This window comes from Crocodylus siamensis, chromosome 4, assembly GCF_052110815.1.
Source record: "Crocodylus siamensis isolate JL-2025a chromosome 4, ASM5211081v1, whole genome shotgun sequence".
Taxonomy (NCBI): Eukaryota; Metazoa; Chordata; order Crocodylia; family Crocodylidae; genus Crocodylus; species Crocodylus siamensis.
Window position 1 is genome coordinate 146,255,623 of NC_143398.1, and position 19,562 is coordinate 146,275,184.

Genomic DNA, 19,562 nt, shown 5'->3' on the forward strand with positions numbered 1-19,562 from the left:
CATTTCACACAGTTCCTTTTAACCCGGTGCACAGTTAAGATGGACCTTTTGGTCTTCACAGGTGTCTACAGCAATGTTGTGAGCACCTGTATCTGATGCGGCAATCTATTTGGACAAGTCTTTTATTTGCCTAAAGACTTAATAGCAGAAAATAGAAGATGTTTTTTGAAGTCTGTTGGCTGTTCAGTTGGTGTCAGACACCTGGATGATGAGACAACGTGCAACCTCCTTTCCTCTGCAAACTCTCCTGCCAAAATGGTAACCATCCTGCCTGCAAAATGTTCATTCCCACACAAGCACAGGAGGTGATCACCTGAGATTATATCAGATCAGTTACACAAACATTTGCTCTTCTATTTTTGAAGTGATGTACATGCGACTGATTCACCCTGACAGTGACAACATCTCTGCAAAGTGGGCCTCATTGTTCAGTTCTGTCAATGGAAAAATGAAGGCAGAGAAGTTCTGCAGCCTGCTTAAGAGCAACCCAAACCTGTATCCAGTACAGGACTGGAACCCAGAAGTTCCTAACACTTCAGTTTTTCCCAAGGAGCAATTTACTAGACAGTCAAAATCCTTGCTTGCTTACAGACAAAACAAAAAGATTGGACGTTTTAACCTTAACTAGCACTACTATAAAGGAACTGTGCTGTCCTAGTACCTTTCAGGGCATTCTTCAGGGTGGGGACAAGATACAATCTTAAAATAGGGTTCTGTCCAAACCTTGTTCCAGTCTAGGCAGAACATAATTAGCTTGTCCTTGTTCAGGTACCCAGTTGTAATGGCAATGGGCACTAATATAAGAACCTGGATAGGTAGGTAGGCATAGAGACTATCCTCTGATGTGCTGTGGAAGGACTGACTGAGCCATGAGAGTGTTACTGTGTGGGGCTGACCCCTGCACTGAAGCACCCTCGTGCCTCAGCCAGCTCTGTCAGAGTGTACACATGCATTGCTTTGAAGTAAAATCACTCTGCCATAGGACAGTATGTGTATTTACAAGTACTATCCTACAGTGGAGTTAATTGGTTTATTCCAGCCTAATAGAGCCACACATGTAGACATGAGACATTTAGTGCAGAGCTAATTAGTTTATTCCACAATAAACACCCACTAGCATGCAACTCCCTCATATAACACCAACCCTGAACTTTGATGTATGCATGGCCAAATGTTCCTTGAAGTGCTGGGTTTGAAGCACTCATTGTATATACACAATGGAAACCTGCCCCTCCCCATACAAGGTTTATCTTTAGGATTCATGTCACCCCTAGTCCTCCTCAGCTCAACTTATTTCACTTTTACCTTCACTCTTTGACCCCACAACAGGGTACCAGACTATGCATTCCTACGGACTGGAAGTTATGGGGTAGAGTATAGGCATCTGCTGCAGTCTGGGGGCCATTCAGTTCAAAAGGGTCATTTTATCAGCAAATAAACTGGCCTGCAATGTGATCTTCCCCATGTTCAGTTAGAAAGGCCAGGTTCTCTCTTGGCATTTACTGGTTGCATGCTGAGAGACAGCTGCAGAAATGTCACAGATTCAAGATTTGGGCACTGGCCTTTAGATTCCATTGTTGAATGATTCTTGGCTTTTCCTCTTTTCCAGTGAATAGTATTGTTGGCTGCTTTATCTTGAGGGGAATTTGTTATTGATTAGGCACACACAACACATTTTCTAATATTAAAAAAACAAACGAGTGAGCCAGTCAGCCAACCCCCAAAGCAAAGAACTCTAGCAAAAAGCCGCTGCAAGCACAACATTTACCCACCTCTGTTTAGGCTTTCATGGTCACCAATAGGCAAAGCAACTCTATTTTTCCAGCTTGCATGTTTCCAGATGGTGGAGGCTGATGCATTACTTGGACACTTAACTGTACAACACAGTTGTAACACAAGGGTGCACCAATAAAGATTTCTTGGGCTGATACCAATGGCTGATTATTGAGCTATATCAGCCGATACTGATCTGATTGCTGATATGCAGGACCGGCAGCATGGGGAGCAGTGTCCAGCTGGTAAGTCTGTTGGGGGGGGAAGGAGAGGGGGGAGGGAAGGGGCGTGGGGGGGGCAGATTGAGGCCCTCTGTGGTGAGAGGGAGTGGGGCTGGGACAGGGCTGCCCAGCCAAAGCAGGGTGGGATGCAGGATGGTTCCCATTGCTGCACACATCCCTGGTAAAGGCATGGGGGCATGTGCCCCCTATCCCCCCAGTTCTGCACGTGGGGCAAGGGCAGGCTGTAGCTGAATGGTTAGAGCTGTGGACAGCGCCAGGCTCTTCCTGGTGCGGGCTGGGCCAGGTCTGCGCTTGGAGTGGACAGTGGCAGTGCTGGGAGGGGGGGCTATGGGGTAGGCGACAGGCTTGCCATAGCCTCCCCATAACCCACCCTCCCAGAGCTGCTGCTGCCCACTACAAGCACAGCCCTAGCCCAGCCTCCACCAGGAAGAGTCTAGTGTCACCCCCAGCCCTGAGCTCGCAGCTGCAGCCCACCCTCACCCCATGTACAGATCCGGGGGTACACATGCCTCCCTCAGGGGTGCATGCAGCAGCAGGAGGCATCCCCAGGATAAGTCACTCACAGCTCTGTCCCGCACATGGCTTTTTATCAGCATCATTATCGGCCAAAAAAACCCAATTGCTGATAATGTCAATTTTCCTTTTATCGGTGCCAATACAATATGGACTGATGTATGAGTGCCCCTTGAAACAGAATATTCCAGCAATGCATCTGAATCAAATTTTTGCTTACTTGCCAGCTGAAGCATTGGTTAGCCATCATGGATATGTATTTCATATAATGAAAGTCAATAACAATGAATACAAACCTAATTATTTTATTTGCTCTCATTACCTGAAGGGAAGCATGCAATTGCTTTTAAGTTGTATTTGCCCAGTTTTGGACTGACATCCAAGAGTCTTGGTGGATTAATTGCAATTTAAAACATTAATAAAACAAAACACTGGTACTAGTTTAAATGTCTTCAAAAGCAGCATTTCTTTTGTTTCTTAATTGCTGCATTCTACATTATTCCTTTTTTTAATTTTAAAAAGAATGGTTGTAGCAGAAATTCAAAGATTTCCATAACATTGAAAGACTTATAAAAGCCCTGATATAAGCACAAGAGGGGACAGATGAAGTGATTACTGGGAGTCCCTAGTCACTGATCCACATATAGGCAGCAGTTATGTTGGTTGCTTCACCTTTGGAATGGGACAGGAGAGTGATTCGGCAGCTGCAATCATGACTGCGCAGTCCTTTTTAGAATTGCCTCTGCTCGCTATGCATGGGGAGGGGGCTAAAAAATGTTCTTCAAACATAGGCTGCCCCACCTTATTTTATCCGACTGGGCAGCTACTTCTGGGGGAATCACTTAAATTGCAGTTGCAACACGAAAGCGTCCTTTGCATCCTGGAACATACGAACCGTGGTAGACAACCTGAACAGTGACAGACCTGAACATAGAACACCTATTGTCTCCCGAGAACTCTTGCAATACAACATTGATATCGCTGATCTCAACAAGGCCAGATATTCAGACAAAGGCCATCTGATAGAAATGGGAGGTAGCTATATTTTCTTCTGGAGAGGGAAATTTGAAAAGTGAGAAGCAAACACACAGCGTTGGTTTCACCAAAAAACAGATTATCAGCCAAATGACTGAATGCCCCGGTGGCATTAAAAAGTGCTTTATGACTCTCTGCTTCCAACCAACCAACAATTCATTTGCTACTATCACCACTCGATGCCATGGAAGAACAGAAAGAACAGTTTTATGCTGGCTTTGATGAAATCCTGACTACCATCCCGAAAGAGGATACAATCATCTTCCTTAGAGATTTCAAAGTGAGACTTGGCCAGGACTTTAACATATGGGAGGGGCACCACTGGAAAGGAAGGAGTAGGCAAGGCCAGTTCCAATGGCATCCTTTTACTCACTAAATGTGCAGAGCATGACCTTGTCATTACTAACACTATCTTCACATAACCTGACTGGTATAAAGCAACATAGCAACACCCCTGCTCAAAACAATGGCACCTCCTTGGCTGCATCATCACAAGAGCGTGTGAACTAAAACAGGCGGGTTCTCAACCTTTTTCTGCCTGAGGACTGGCCTGGTTCCCACACCCTGCCCACACACAGCCCCAGGTGCAGAAACTGGGGCTTAGTGGAGGAGAGCCCTGGGGCCCCACTCACCTGAGCAGCAGCAGCAGTGTGGAGCCTCACCCATCTGCCTGCAGCACTGTGCACAAGATGGAGCCTGTGGGATCAGGCGGGGTGGGCCGGCCTGTCTCAGCCCCAGGGGCCAAGGTGGCTCCTCCCTGCGCTGGGCTGGGCATACCCCCAGTTGAGAACAGCTGATCTAAAAGACGTTCTCATACATATTGTGAGAAGAGCCAATGACTGCTGGATCGATCACTTAAGGAGATCAAATCATGCCCATTAGAGTCGCACTGAAACATCAAAAGCAACCCAAATCAGTCCAAAAACTCTATAACATCAAATGCCTTCACCCCTAGACACCGCAAAGCTTTCCAAGTACAGAGTTTCATAGTTTCTAGGGTTGGAAGGGACCAGAGTAGATCTAGTCCGACCCCTTGCCATGGCAGGAAAGAATACTGGGGTCAAACGACCCCAGCAAGATGTGCATCTAACCTCCTCTTAAACACCCCCAGGGTAGAAGCCTGCACCACTTCTCTTGGAAGCTGGTTCCAGACCCTAGCCACCCTGACCATGAAGTAGTGCTTCCTGATATCTAACCTAAACCTACCCTCTGCCAGCTTGTGACCGTTATTCCTGGTCACTCCTGGCAGTGCTCAGGGGAACAGTGACTCCCTCAATGCCTGCTGATCCTCCCTGACTAGTTTGTAACAGATGACTAGATCCCCCCTCAGCCTTCTCTTTTGGAGGCTGAACAGGTTCAGGTCCTGTAGCCTGTCCTCATACGGCCTGCCCTGTTATCCCCGATCATACAAGCGGCCCTCCTCTGGACCCTCTCCATGCTGTCCACATCACTCTTGAAGTGCAGCGCCCAGAAGTGGCGCAATACTCCAGCTGCGGCCTGACCAGTGCCGCATAGAGGGGGAGGATCACCTCTTTGGACCTGCTCGAGATGCATCTGTGGAAGCATGACAAGGTGCGGTTGACCTTCCTGACTGCCTCCCCACACTGCCGGCCCACATTCATCTTGGAGTCAATGATGACCCCCAGATCCTTTTCCGCCTCCATGCTGACAAGAGGGGAGTTCCCCAACCTGTTGGTATGGTGCCGGTTGTTCCTCCCCAGGTGCATCACCTTGCACTTGTCTGTGTTGAAACCCATCCTATTCTTGTCCGCCCACCCCTGTAACCTGTCTAGGTCTGATTGTAGCCTGTTGCATCCTTCCAGTGTGCCCACGTCCCCCCACATCTTAGTGTGTACAGCAGATTTGAACAGGGTGCTTTTTACCCCCTCATCCAAGTCACTGATGAAGATGTTGAACAGTGCGGGCCCGAGGACCAAGCCCTGCGGGACCCCACTGCTCACGTCCTTCCAGGTTGAGAAGGACCCATCCACTACCACCCTCTGGGTGCGGCCCTCCAGCCAGCTGGCAACCCATTTGACTGTGTGGACGTCGACACCACAGCCCCCCAGTTTCTTAAGGAGAACGGGGTGTGAGACAGTGTCAAAAGCCTTCCGGAAGTCCAGGAAGACTATGTCCATTGCTACCCCTGCATCTAATGATCTGGTGATCTGATCGTAAAAGGCCACCAGGTTGGTCTGACAGGACCTGCCACTGATGAACCCGTGTTGTTGCCCCTAAGCATGCAGTCCCCTGCTGGCCCCTCCTGGTTGCGTCCCAGCATAATTTTCTCGAACAGCTTGCCTAGGATCGAGGTAAGACTAACTGGCCTATAGCTCCCTGGGTCCTCCTTCCTGCCTTTTTTGAAGATGGGGACCACGTTGGCCCTTTTCTAGTCCTCTGGTACTTCACCAGAGCACCATGAGTGCTCATAAAGTTGTGCCAGGGGACTTGCAATGACCTCGGCCAGTTCCTTTAGAACTCTAGGGTGGAGATCATCCGGACCGGCTGACTTGAGTACGTCCAACCCCTCCAGAAGCTCCCTAACTAAATCCTCGCTAACCCGTGGCCCAGGTGTGCCTTCCCCAGTGCCCAAGGGGGGCCCAGCAGGGAGGTGGCTGTTCTGGTCCCTACTTAGGAAGACGGAGGCAAAGAAATTGTTAAACATGTTAGCTTTGCCGTCTGGTGTGACAACCAAGTTTCCCATCGCGTCCTGCAAGGGCCCCACATTACCCAGGACCTTCTTTTTACCCCCTATGTATTTAAAAAAGGACTTCTTATTGTCCTTAATCTGGGAAGTCCCACATCTCAGCAAGAAACTTGCCAATTTTAGGATTGAAAATTATAATACTTGTATTGAGGAAGATTGGCAAGCTCTAAAGAAGACCATCCATAAAGCCTGCATGAAATCAACTGGCTTCATCACCTGATGCCATCAGGACTAGTTTGGCAAAAACAGCACTGAGAACAAGAGCTTTGATTGGAAGAGAAGAGCTTTCTGTGCTGGCAAAAACATCCTACATCCAATCAGAAGCAGGGAACTTTTTGATAGCTTAAAGTTGAAGACCAGAGGAAGATCCAAGAAATCAAAGGAAGAGAAGTTGAAAGAAATCCAACAATTTGCTGACAGTCATGACATGCAGAGCTTCTTCAGTGCAATCAAGGCTGTGTATGGACCAAGCTCTTGCAGAATCAACCTGCTTAGATCTGAAGATGGCAGTAGACTCCTCAAAGACAGTGAGTCCATCAAAAAAATCACTAGAAGGAGCTCTACCAAAAGTTCCTGAACCAGTACTCAACAGTGATTGATAAAACCATAGAATACATTCCACAGCATCCACTGCCTGCCAGTCCACCAGCCTCTGAAGAAGTCCACCAGGTAATAAGACAAATGAAAAACAAAGCAGCTGAGGTCTTCAGGGTGATCACTGAAGGCCTCAGCTGCTTTGTTTTTCATTTGTCAGGACTCTAACAAAGCTCTTAGTATATAACGCTGAAATTATCCCAACTCTTCTCTACAGCTGCGAAGCTTGGGTAACCTACAGGGACCACCTGAAAAGCCCAGAACACCATCTCCAGCACTACCTTTGGACAACCCTTGGCATAAAGTGGGAGGATCATTGCACAAATGCCAGTGTCCTCACCGATGCCAACACCACCAGTATGGAAGCATTGATTATTCAACTTTAGCTGAAATGGACAGGGCATTGAGTGCACATGCTTGATGTTCATTTACCAAAACAACTGCTATACTCCCAACTCAGCCAAGGACAAAGGACACGTGGGGGCCAGAGGAAATGCTTCAAGGACACTCTTAAGGTGAACATTAAGTGTGGCATTGACACCACAAATTGGGAAAATTTCATAGACATTAGGGCTGGAAGGGACCTCGGGAGATCATCGAGTCCAGCCCCCTGCCCAAAGGGCAGGAAGTCAGCTGGACTCATAGGATCCCAGCAAGATAAGCATCCAATTTACTCTTGAAGGTGTTCAATGTAGGTGCTTGAACCACCTCCGCTGGCAGACTGTTCCAGACCTTGGGGGCTCGGACAGTAAAGAAATTCTTCCTTACGTCCAGCCTGAAACGGTCTTGCAGGAGTTTGTGACCGTTCGACCTCGTCATCCCATGGGGCGCTTTGGTGAACAGACGTTCCCCCAGATCCTGGTGGTCACCCCTGATAAACTTATAGGTGGCCATCAGATCACCCCTGAGCCTGCGCTTTTCCAGGCTAAAGAGTGCCATGGCTCTCAGCCTGTCAAAATGTAGGCTGGGACAGGGCTACATGGTGACATCTTGTGAAAGAAAGTATACATCTTTGAGGAAAACAGCTTCTCCCTGGAGGCAGAAAATGACAGAAACAGAAGGAAAGGAAACAAGACCAAGGAATCCATGGTCTGACCCTCCCCTCAACTACCACCTGTGATGTTTGCTAGGGTCTGCAGCTCTAGGATTGGGCTTCTTAGCCATCAGCAGACTTATTAACAACCCTTTACTAGACCATTGGGAGCAATTATCCTCAACTGTGAGGAATCGCTGACAATGATATAAGCACAAGCTGAAGGTGCCGTTTGGGAATACTTATCAAGTTGAGCCTCATTTCCAGCCTGATCTCTCTGAACTACTACACTAGCTAGTACTGCATCTGAAAAAGACTTGGGGGTCATAATTGACCATAAGATGAACATGAGCCACCAATGCGACGCTGCAGCCGGCAAAGCAAACAAAGTTCTGGTCTGCATCTTCCAATGCATCTCAAACAAGACTTGGGAAGTCATCCTCTCACTATACTCAGCCTTGGTGAGACCACCAGCTGGAATACTGTGTCCAGTTCTGGGCTCCGCAAATCAGAAAGGATGTGGAGCAGCTTGAGAGAGTCCAAAGGAGAGCCATGTGAATGACTGGAGGACATGAGGGCAGGCCTTATGAGGAGAGGCTGAGAGACATAGTACTTTTCAGCCTGGAGAAGTGCAGGCTCAGGGGTGACTTGGTGGCAGCTGATAAGTATATACCGGGCATGCACTAGGTACTGGGAGAACATCTGTTCACCAGAGCACCCCAGAGGAAGACGAGGTCCAACGGTCACAAACTCCTGGAAGACCATTTTAGGCTAGACATGAGGAAAAACTTCTTTACTGTCCAAGTCCCCAGGGCCTGGAATAAACTCCCCACAGAGGTGGTGCCAGGCACCTACTCTGGTTTCCTTTAAGAAACACTTTGATGCTTATCTTGCTGGGATCATTTGACCCCTGCTGACTGCCTGTCCTTTGAGCAGGGGGCTGGACCCGATGATCTTGTGAGGTCCCTTCCAGGCCTAATGTCTATGAAATCTATGACTTGAGCATTATTGGATATTTTTGCACAGAGGATGCTGCAAGTTAGGTGAAATCGGGCCAAACTGGAATGTTCTCCTCCCTTGTGCTAACGTGCATGTGAAGCTCTATGGACTCACTAGCATATTAGCAATCTGTCTACAGTGTGTACAAATAAGAATTAGTGAGGCAGGATTCAAGGTAAGCTTCACTCACAGCTCAGTTCCTTTTAGAAATTGATGCCTATGCTGATGAAAGGCACCTCCGTTATGGCAACGTTATGCACCAGTTATGGCAAAGCAAGCTTCTCTATGCTTACTCAGTCTCTGGCTGCAGTATTTCTGTGAAGAGATGAGAAGGAAATCTTCAGCTTTTATGTTGGACTGACAGGGGAGCCTGGAAATGAACAGCCTGGAGTGCATCTACCCTATGCCAAGGTGTTACAGCATCCAGTGAAGGATACAGGGAAATCAAGAATGTAATATAGTGATTGAGCCACTTCGTTTCACTTTCACCTCATCCCTATCTCCAGTTAGCACTGACCACGGATCATTCTTTCTAATCTCAAACCCAGGGAGCAAGATGCTGGAAAATACTCAAGCTCCCATTGAATCCATTGAGAGGAACTGACCAAGTCCACTGAATTATGGCTTTAAAGATCTGGAGAATACTCAGAACACAGGCCTTGACATCCTCTGTGCAGTCATATCCGGTAGGATGGGCAGAACAGGATGGAAACAAAAACAACTCTTGTGCTGTAACAAGAGTGAAAATGCCTCCCAACTCTGAAATTCCCAAAAGAAAAAGGAAAATGAATCATCTACAATCTGCCGCTTCACTTACTGAGCAAGACACTGCATGACATTAAACAAAAGGGCAACTGGATTTAAATACACAGACACTTTTGATCATATTGCTTGTCTTTGGTAACAGACATTTTGGCTTAAGCTGAAAAGCCAATGATGTTAAGCAACCGCATTTGGAGTAGCTGCTACTTTATGACTTGTTTAGGAGATGTGATTTATCCTAATTAGCCCATAACCCTCCCATGGATTCTGACTGCTATGAAATATATATAACCAGCTCTAGTGCTGAACTGGAATACAAATTCCTAGCAGTTTCCAATGGCTTGTACAAGAAGCATGATAGCAGTCAATGTTTTTTTTAATGCAGAACCAAGAAGCTAAATTCAGAACTACTGTAAATAGAAAAAAACCCTCAGCAAAGATGTTTAAGGTAAAGGATAAGCTGGCCAGAGGACAGGGAGAGTGGTTTGTGTGAGCAGTATAACTCACTGGTTTAATGAGTAGAGCAAATGCAACAAGCATCCCTTCCCTTTCTCAGAGGGATCTTGTGGCCATTAGCATGCATCAATGTTACATGCATATGATGGATGCACCAATTTCTGTAACCAATGGCATAACTAGGGTGGGGTGAAGAGGGCAACTACACTGGGAGCTGACTTCAGGTGGGCAGGGGCAGGAAAAAACCAAAGGCTGCTATTGGCAGTTGTTGAGATTGCAGTGGTAATCATGGCAGCAACTGGAAGTTGCCATTGCCCAGATGTATCCCTATGCTGATGGCCATTACAGAAGTTGCACAAGATAACATGGAAGTACCTGTTTGCTGGAGGAAGTGTGCTCATGCAAGTTAATAACAAAACTCTGCTCACATGGCCTCTCGATGGGGAGAGATTCAGAAAGACTCATACGCACATGCATCTGATGGCTTGCTATTACACTGGTGATAATGAAGACAATCCTTTTGAGGCCTCACCAAGTCAAGCTGCCTTTGCATTAAGAGCACATACATCCTGGAGATCTAAGCTTTCTGTCTGCAGTAGGAAGATAGGAACACCGACACTCAAATCCGGATGCTCAAAAAGTCTCCAGTAATGCTGCATGATAATAAAACAGACAGAGCAAGTTGTCTAAAGTCTGCATGCTTTTTTTAAACACCTGCATAGAACCTCAGACCAAGTCACCTGTGTCCAACAGATGCCATGACAACTCGTTGTTCTAGACGAGGGCTGTCCTACTGGTGGTCTGTGGGTCATGTAAGGCCTGAGAGGCATTAAATTGCAGCCCTGGGCTTCCACCTGGCTGCAGCAGGGGCTCCTCCCCCCTGCCAAGTCTCTCCTTCCTGCACTGAGCCTACTCATACCTCAGGGGCATGGCATAGCCTGCAGTGCCAGGGAAGGCTACAGCCTCAGGTGCCCAAGTGGCACAGTGCAACAAGGGAACTCGTGGCTGGGAAGCCAAGGGCAAGTCAAGGTGCCTGGGAGTGGGATGCAGCGGGGGGCACTTGGGAGGATGATGCATTGGCAGCAGTGGAAGGGCTGCCAATACAGCATGGGGGGAGCAGAGGGGAAGGGGCGCCTGGGTGTGCAGTGTAATGGGGGCCATAGAGTGCATCTGAGGGGTGCCTGGGCACAGGATGCAGCAGAAAGGTACATGGGAAACATGATATAGTGGGGGGAGGTAAGGGGAAAGAGGAGAACTGCCTCCCATTGATGTGGCCCCTGCCAGCATGGCTCAAAGGGCATGTGCCCCCTGCCACATAAAAGTTGGACAGCTCTATTTTAGGCCAGTGGAGTTCAACCTTTTCAAGTGGTGGACTGGATGTTTGTGACCCAGCTGCACCATGAGCTAATGCTCCCCTCTGGTACTGGAGGAGGGAAGAAAGACAGCTGCAAATGTCAAAGGGAGGGGACGGGGTGAAGGAGAAAGGAAGAGAGCTTACCCTCCAGCTGCAGAGGGGATCAGTGGCAGAACAAGGCAGGGCAGGAAAGGGATGTACCAGGCTGAGCTGCTGATTCCCCATGCTGTGGGCTGGATTCAGTCACTTTGGGGGCAAGATCAGGACCCTGGGCCACAGGTTGAGCATTGGTGTTCTGAACACGCAGCCCAGTTCTCTCTTGCACATGCAGTCAGGTTACCTCCTCAGGAAATGCATACATGCACATGCTGCAGAAAAACCACATTCTCCGAATTCCTTACTCACCCTTCCCTAAAAAGACCACCATATTTCACAGTGTATAGGTCAACCCGATATACAAGTTGACCCCATATTTCTGATCCAGAAAGTTAGGAATTTCATAGATCTGGTGTAGTCAACCTAACTTTCTGGATCAAAAATATGGGGTCAACTTATATCAGCCCCTGTATGCCCTCACTGTGGGCCGGGCACCTGGGTGCAGTAGACAACGTGCTGCAATGCCACTCACAAAGGTCAAAGCTGGGTTTGGCAGGCATGGCCCCATCCCCTGCAACGGTGCTGCCTGGGCCATGCCAGCTGAGTGCCGAGCCTGGCCCTGTCTGCTACAAGTGGCGCTGCCAAATGCCAACCCCTAGCCCCATTCCCTGTGAGCACTGCTTGGAGCGGATGGGGCTGGATGCAGTGCTTTAGGCACAGACAGCGCCACTTACAGAGGATGGGACCGCACCAGCTGAGCACAGCCCTGTCCTCATCCCCTGCATCCTACTCAGGATTGGCTGCCATGACCCCATCCCCTGCGAGTGGCCCTGTCGAGCGCCAAGTCCTGCCCCACCAACTCAGTGCCAAGCCTGGCGCTGCTCACAGGGGATGGGGCTGGGCTCAGTGCTCGGCAGTACTGCTTGCAACAGACAGAGCCAGGCTTCACTGGTGTGCCCCCACCTCCTGCAAGTGGCATCGCCTGGGCCACACCAGCCAAGCCTGGCGCTGCTCACAGGGAACAGTGATATGGCATGTAAGTTGAGGTTGAACTTTAAGAGTTAAAAATTGGGCTTCAAAACAACTTATACATCACAAAATACAGTATTTACTCAGCTCCTTAAATAGTTTTAGAACCCTAGGTCACCATTTCTCAGTAAGGATCCCACATTTATAATTCAAAGGCGATCAGATTTTCTTTTCTTTTTAGTGGGGGAATGAATTTAAGACTTGGCAGAACACCACTCATCTTCCCAAACTACAAGAGCACTGAAGATAAACACAGAATAAAGGGTAAAAGGAGATGGGGCAAAGAGTATGCCCTCCTAAGGGAACTCTATTTCAGGTCCCTTGATTTTGCTTTGCTTCATTTTCTTGAGTTTATTTTATTTTATACAAAGCGTATCTGGAGTGAAGAAGCCCAAAATTAAACCTGGATAATTAAAGCAGTTTTTTCAGCAGAGGTTGAACTCAGCTCAAGAGCTGACATGACATTTTGAGGTCTGAGGCCCCTTCCAGGCTCTGATAGCCATTAAGGCCTTGTAAAATGTTCTTGATTGCTAGAGGCAGCCAAGCAGTGCAACAGAGGCCAGATTCCTCGCAGGAGGTAATAACCTCATTAGAGGTAGAATCTGAAAGAGAATAGGTTTAAGATTGATGAGGTGGCATGGCTGTTGGTAGACTGTAGCAGGAGGGCAGAAGCTCTGCAGCACAGAAGTTACTAGAGGAAATTAAAGACCAAGAATAAAAATGGTTATAAATGTTGCAATGAGAGAGGCAATCATGAGAAATAAAATGAAAATTAGAAGAAGTATGGTTTGGGCTTTCTGTGAAAGTCTAAGAACAAAGTGCGCGAAAAGGGCAAAGTGGCTGAAAAACTCTACCTTGGCAACAATTCTGGTTCCTAATACATCTACGGCTCCTAAAGGGAAGGAGAGACCAAAAATGGCCCTACTCTCTTAGGGCCAGCATAGGTTACCTAAGGAAATACCACATGCAATCAAGGTATTTCAGTCTGGCCCTCTGATTATTAGTGCTGCAATGCAGGCTGAAGAATCTCTCAACGTACTAGTAACCCACCTTGCTCCAGCATGTGCTTGTGTTCCCGAAAGAGACAAATACAAAAGATTTCAGTGGAGCAAACTTCTGCCTCTTCCTCTCTGGAGGAAGTTATGGTCATTTTTTGAAATAATTTTCTGCCAAGACTCCAAGTTAGAGGAGATGATCATTTTTAATATTCATGTTCAGTCATCCCAGACTCATGCCAAAAAAGGTTGTTTATGGTCATTACACTAGGGTCTTGTTACCAATTCATTTCACCAATGCTGTACTGAGTTTAAAGAAAAATCAGAGGCAGAGTCCAGACTAGGAGAGAGAGATGCAGCTCTGCTTCTGTCTTGTTTTGAAAAAAATCTCAGTTGTACATTTCCAGGTGTGAAAAGGGAGTTCTGTCGCCATAGCTCAATAAATCCTCATCCCCAATCTCTGCGCAGATATTCTCAGCAAAGGGAACAACCTCCGTACCAATTTAAGGAGCTCATGTCAAATTCTAACAGTTAAGTGCCCCCCTTAGTCTTGTTAATAATTTACAGGGTCCCTCTGCATTCTCATCATCAGACAATAGTCCTGGAAATGCTCCAAACCTGCATGAACAGGAATCCACCAAAACTTGGCCCTACCCAAAAAAAAACACTGCATGGCTGATTTTATCTAAAAAAACATAGCAAAGGAGCAACCTTCCCCAGAATAACTACTTTAATCCCTCAGCAGCCTGTGAAAAATCAAGTCATTGTGCTCAAAATAAACCCACACAAACTGTAAATCTCTGTACAAAGAATCATTGCTCAAAACTCTTGATTTGGAAACACTGCCATTCTTCAAATGGAAATGGTTCCTAGAGATCTTAAGTGAAAGTAACTCTTTCAAGTGAATGTCTATTAGATTAAAAAACATTGCGCCCCCCCGCCCCCCCCAAAAAAAAGAAGAAAGAAAAGCCAATCACTTTACTTGCTCTCACTACTTCAGATTTAGATGCTCCTTTCCCAAGATGCAAGTCCTGGGCTTCGTCATGTTCTTACATGCCTTCTGCACAATTCATGATCATGTTCACAAGAACTTCCTTACCCCTGCTGAATTTGTCCTCCCTAGCAAGTAATGCCCCTCTATCAGCACCATTTAAGTTTTCTTACTCTTGTTGGAATCCCCTTCATCTTGTTTTCTTCCTTCAGCCTCTGAGAATGGTACAAAAAGTCACAAGTGAAAAATTTAAACCTCAGCTAACCCAGGTAGGGGCAAAGAAGACAGATGACAATTGGGATCTGTACCTAGAAGGCAAACGGTACATACCTGGACATGCATCAATCAGATTGCATTAGCAAGCGTAGACTATAACTTTGTTTCCTTCTAGTGAAAAGTTTCTCTTCATTCTTTGGCTCAGGCATTTTGAGTTACTGTTTGCAGACTATACATGTGCTTTTTGTGGCTTTGTAACAGTGCTATGGTAGATAGCTTCTTCCGAGAATGACAGGTGTGTGGGGGGTTAGGAAAGTGGTATGGCTGCACTCATAGTTTCATAGTTTCATAGTAGCTAGAGTCGGAAGGGACCTAGGTAGATCATCTAGTCCGACCCCCTGCCTTAGCAGGAAAGAGCACCGGGGTCAGATGACCCCGGCAAGGTGCTCATCTAACTTCCTTTTAAAAATCCCCAGGCTAGGAGCCTGCACCACTTCCCCTGGAAGCTGGTTCCAGGCCCTAGCCGCCCTGACTGTGAAGTAGCGCCTCCTAATATCTAATCTAAACTTACCCTCCGCCAGTTTGTGACCGTTATTCCTGGTCACTCCTGGCAGCGCACGGGGGAACAGGGACTCCCCCAATACCTGCTGATCCCCCCTGACCAGTTTGTAGCAGGCCACAAGGTCCCCCCTTAACCTTCTCTTGTGGAGGCTAAACAGGTTCAGGTCCCGTAGCCTCTCCTCATAAGGCCTGCCCTGCTGACCCCTGATCATACGAGTGGCCCTCCTCTGAACTCTTTCCATATTGTCCACGTCCCTCTTGAAGTGTGGCGCCCAGAACTGGACGCAGTACTCCAGCTGCGGCCTGACCAGTGCCGCATAGAGGGGGAGGATCACCTCCCTGGACCTGCTCGAGATGCATCTGTGGATGCATGACAGGGTACGATTGGCCTTCTTGACTGCCTCCCCACACTGCCGGCCCATGTTCATCGTGGAGTCAATGACGACTCCAAGATCCTTTTCCGTCAGTAGACTTATGGCAGATCCCATTTCGCCTTCATACACAGAAGTGGCACTTTATATAGCCATGTAAACACAGATTTTGGCATTTACATGTAGCTTGGGATTCAGCGTTATTTATGCTCACCCCACTTTTCCCTACTATGCATGCTCAGTAGGCCACTGACTGTGTAGGTGCATGGGTGAAACGGAATTGCCCAGCTATGCATGAAATGCTGGATAAGCCCCAAAACTTCAGTCACAGCAGACTTAACTAATAGGTGTTAGATGCTGAAAGAGAAATGCAACCTAGGAATGTAAATATCATTAAAAAATATTAATTTAACCTTCCCTAATTATATCAGTTAAACGATTGCCCTGCAACGCAGCACCTGAGGCAGCAAATGCAAGGAGCTGCTCCCTGGAGCTCTTTGACTGGGTGGGGAGGGGAGGAGGAAAGCACATCCAGACAACACAGCCATGTGAAATCCTGTGAAGGTGGGGAGGAAGCACCTCTGAATGAGCAGCTAACTGCTGCTTGTTCATAGGTGCTCATCAGGGAGCCACAGGTAGGCAACTTTTAGTCAATGTTTTTGGGCACAGTGCCAAAACCATTTGCAACCCTGACTTGTAAGATGTTGGCATTAGGGGTACACTGATAGAGATTTCAGGAGGTTGATACCAACAGCTGATTTTTAAGGAGCCGTATTGGCCGATACTGATCTGATTTCCAATACAGCTGCATCCAGCTGGTAAGTCTGTTGTGGTGGGAGAGGGGAGGGAAGGGGCAAAGGGGGAGGGGCAGGTCAACACCCCCTCCCCACAGTGAGGGGGGAGAGTGGGGCTGGGGCTAGTGCTGCCCAGCCGGGGTGGGGCAGGGGACAGACCTATGGCTCATCCAGGGGGCGTGGGGAGAGGGAGCAGCTCCTGCTGCTGCACACATCCTGGGAGGGCATAGCGGTGGGGGGGGAAGTGCCCCCAAATCTATGTGGGTCAGGGCAGGGCAGGCTGCAGCCTGAGGCTGTGCTAAGCCACACTTGGGGCAGGTGGTGGCGGCACTGGGGGGAGGGTTTAGGGGGGATTATGGAGAAATTTGAGGTGGCTGCAACCCCCCCCCCCAGTCACCCTCCCAGCACTGCCATCTGCCATGAGTGCAGCATGGCCCAGTCTCCCCGCCTCCTTACCATTCAGCCCTGGCACTAGCCCACCCCTCTCCCTCCCTGCACCCCCTAGACAAGCCATCCCACTCTGCCCAGCTGGGCAGCGTTTACTCCAGCCCCAGTCCCACTTCCTCCCTCATTGTGGGGGGTGCTGATCTTCCCTCCCCAATCCACATCAGATTTACCAGCTGCACACAACTCTCCAAGCTGCTGGGCTGTGCTCCTCACTGCTTGTGTACTGTGCTGCAGCTGTGTGCACCCATGGGCATTTAATCGGCCACATCATGGTGATTTCCAATATGGTCATTTTTTTTTTTTTAATATTGGCACCAATCTGATATCAGCATGCAAACGCTGGAGGGAAGGGGAGCCCCAAGGGGCCCAATCCTTGTTGTGGTAGTGCAGCCTGAGCCCTTTCCCCACCATGTGCTCTAAGGCATGTGGGCCATTGCATGCCATGCTCTGGCACCTGTGCCAGGGGGTGCCTACCTCTGTCTTAGGCTATGGGTACTAGTCCCCATCACCCCTCCCCTCCACCTCCCTCCCTCCTGCCTGCCCTTTGGCCTTCTGATCCCTGCTGGGGCACCATGCAGCTTCCCTTCCCTGACGATACTGAGCCCACCCTGAGCTAAAGGATAACCTATAAGCTAAGTTAGTTAGCTATCACTACACTTAACAGTTAAATGATTAATCGTTTAACCTTTCACATCACTAATGCAACCCTCGTACTCTTCAGATCAAAAACCCAGTGGTTAGGGTACTTACTTGAAGAATAGGAGACACATATTCTAGATGTCCACCCTCCCTCATACCCACAGCAAAGGGAGAGAGTTTGAACATGTACCTGCCACTTCAGAGTAAAGTGCTCTAATGACCAGACATGAGCTGGGCATTAACCAGAGCACACTCCAGCCTTCTTGCAAACAGCCCTGTAAGCATCCACAATAAAATGTGCAACCAAGGAAGAGAACCAGCCTGAGAGGATGACTCAGTGAGATGAGAGGGGGCCCTGGGTTTTAGCTTGGGCCTGTGCACCCAATGGGGCAGAAAATACTCCAGTGCTGTTTACCCATTTTATCCAACAAATGTTAAATGTCAGATGCAGTGGGCAAGCTTCAAAGAGAATTGGAGGGTGCTCTGGTCAAAACTGGGCCCCATGGGCTGGTGGTTCAAGCACTTCTGGCTAAGAAATGTGGGAGGGCTACTTCTCCCCCCTCCTTTTAGCAGGTGTGTACACAGCATCATTTGATTTGGCTGCTGGTGCAAACAGAATCCAAACAGTGCACAAGGGCCAAAAATGGCTTTAACATGGCTACACTTAGGCATGTACAATTGAAATAGAGTTTCTTTCTTGGACTAGGAATAGACATTAGATTTTTCCCAGGACAAGTTGTGCCAGTGTCTGTTCTAGAACAGAAATATCCTGGGATTGGCCTGAACCTACACTGCCCTTCTAATCAGGGTTTTGGGAGCAACTGAATGCACTGCTGCTTTTCTACCAGTGATTCAATGATGCAATGCTGGGATAACAGTTCAGACATACTTTGCAATGGCCCAGGATAAACTGTTCGTGCATCCAAGACAAATGTGCCATCTGTTTGTAGTCTTACAGGCCAGGAGATTGACACTCCCACATTTGCAACGCACTTCTCCCACAATTTTTCCTGAACTGTGAACACTTAAGTGGTGACAGCCATTTCAAAACTTCACAATTGGTTTGTATTGAAATGAAGTTGAGACCTGAAGAATCATAGGAAAGTAGGGCTGGAAGGGGACCGCCACAGGTCATCTAGTACAACCCCCTGCCTTGGTGCAGGGAGGGGTGATGTTTTTTTTAAAAGCTTAAGTCCCTTGAAACCATGCAGTTGGTCCAAACAAAACAAAACAAAAATTAAAAAAGGTCACCCACAGAAATCCTTGCCTCTCAACTGGTTTGTCTATTCTTCTTAGGTGCTTCCCAAGAGATTTCTGTGGATTATATTTTCAGACATTTATTTTGCACGTAACCTATTACAGTGGGTATAAAATAGTTTAAATCCTGACCGGTTTATACCTTCATTTCAATATTTTCTTTTGGTAATGGTAACTAATTAAAATCCTTGGGAGGGGGTAAGCACAAATGTAATTAATTCCATTATTCCCATCCCAGGCACCCATATTGTATACAGTTAGATCTTTTATACTAGAGTGGGAGCAAAACATCTATGTTAAGTTTATTGCTCACTAAAGATCTGCTAATTTCTTCCATCACTGGAAACCCTCTTACAACCAATTACAGGGCTCAGCCACAATACTGTTTTACTCCAGACTTAATACACAGACATTGCCCACCCTTGCCATATCCACGAATAAAGTGAGAACCAGTATCTTGCTGCTCAGACACTAGAAAGGTTTTTTTAGTTTATATCATTTCACTGGCATACAAACCAGCTGCTTTGCCAGTTGCTCTTAAGTGGAATTGGTTAGCTAGAAATCAGAGTCCCAGCCCAACTGTACTCTGACCAAAATATAAATCAAACCTTTCCGATAAAGTTCCTCCCAGGAATAACATATTTAGCATTATAAACCCACTGGAAAAAGTTCAGCCCTGCAGCCAAATGGCATAAAGA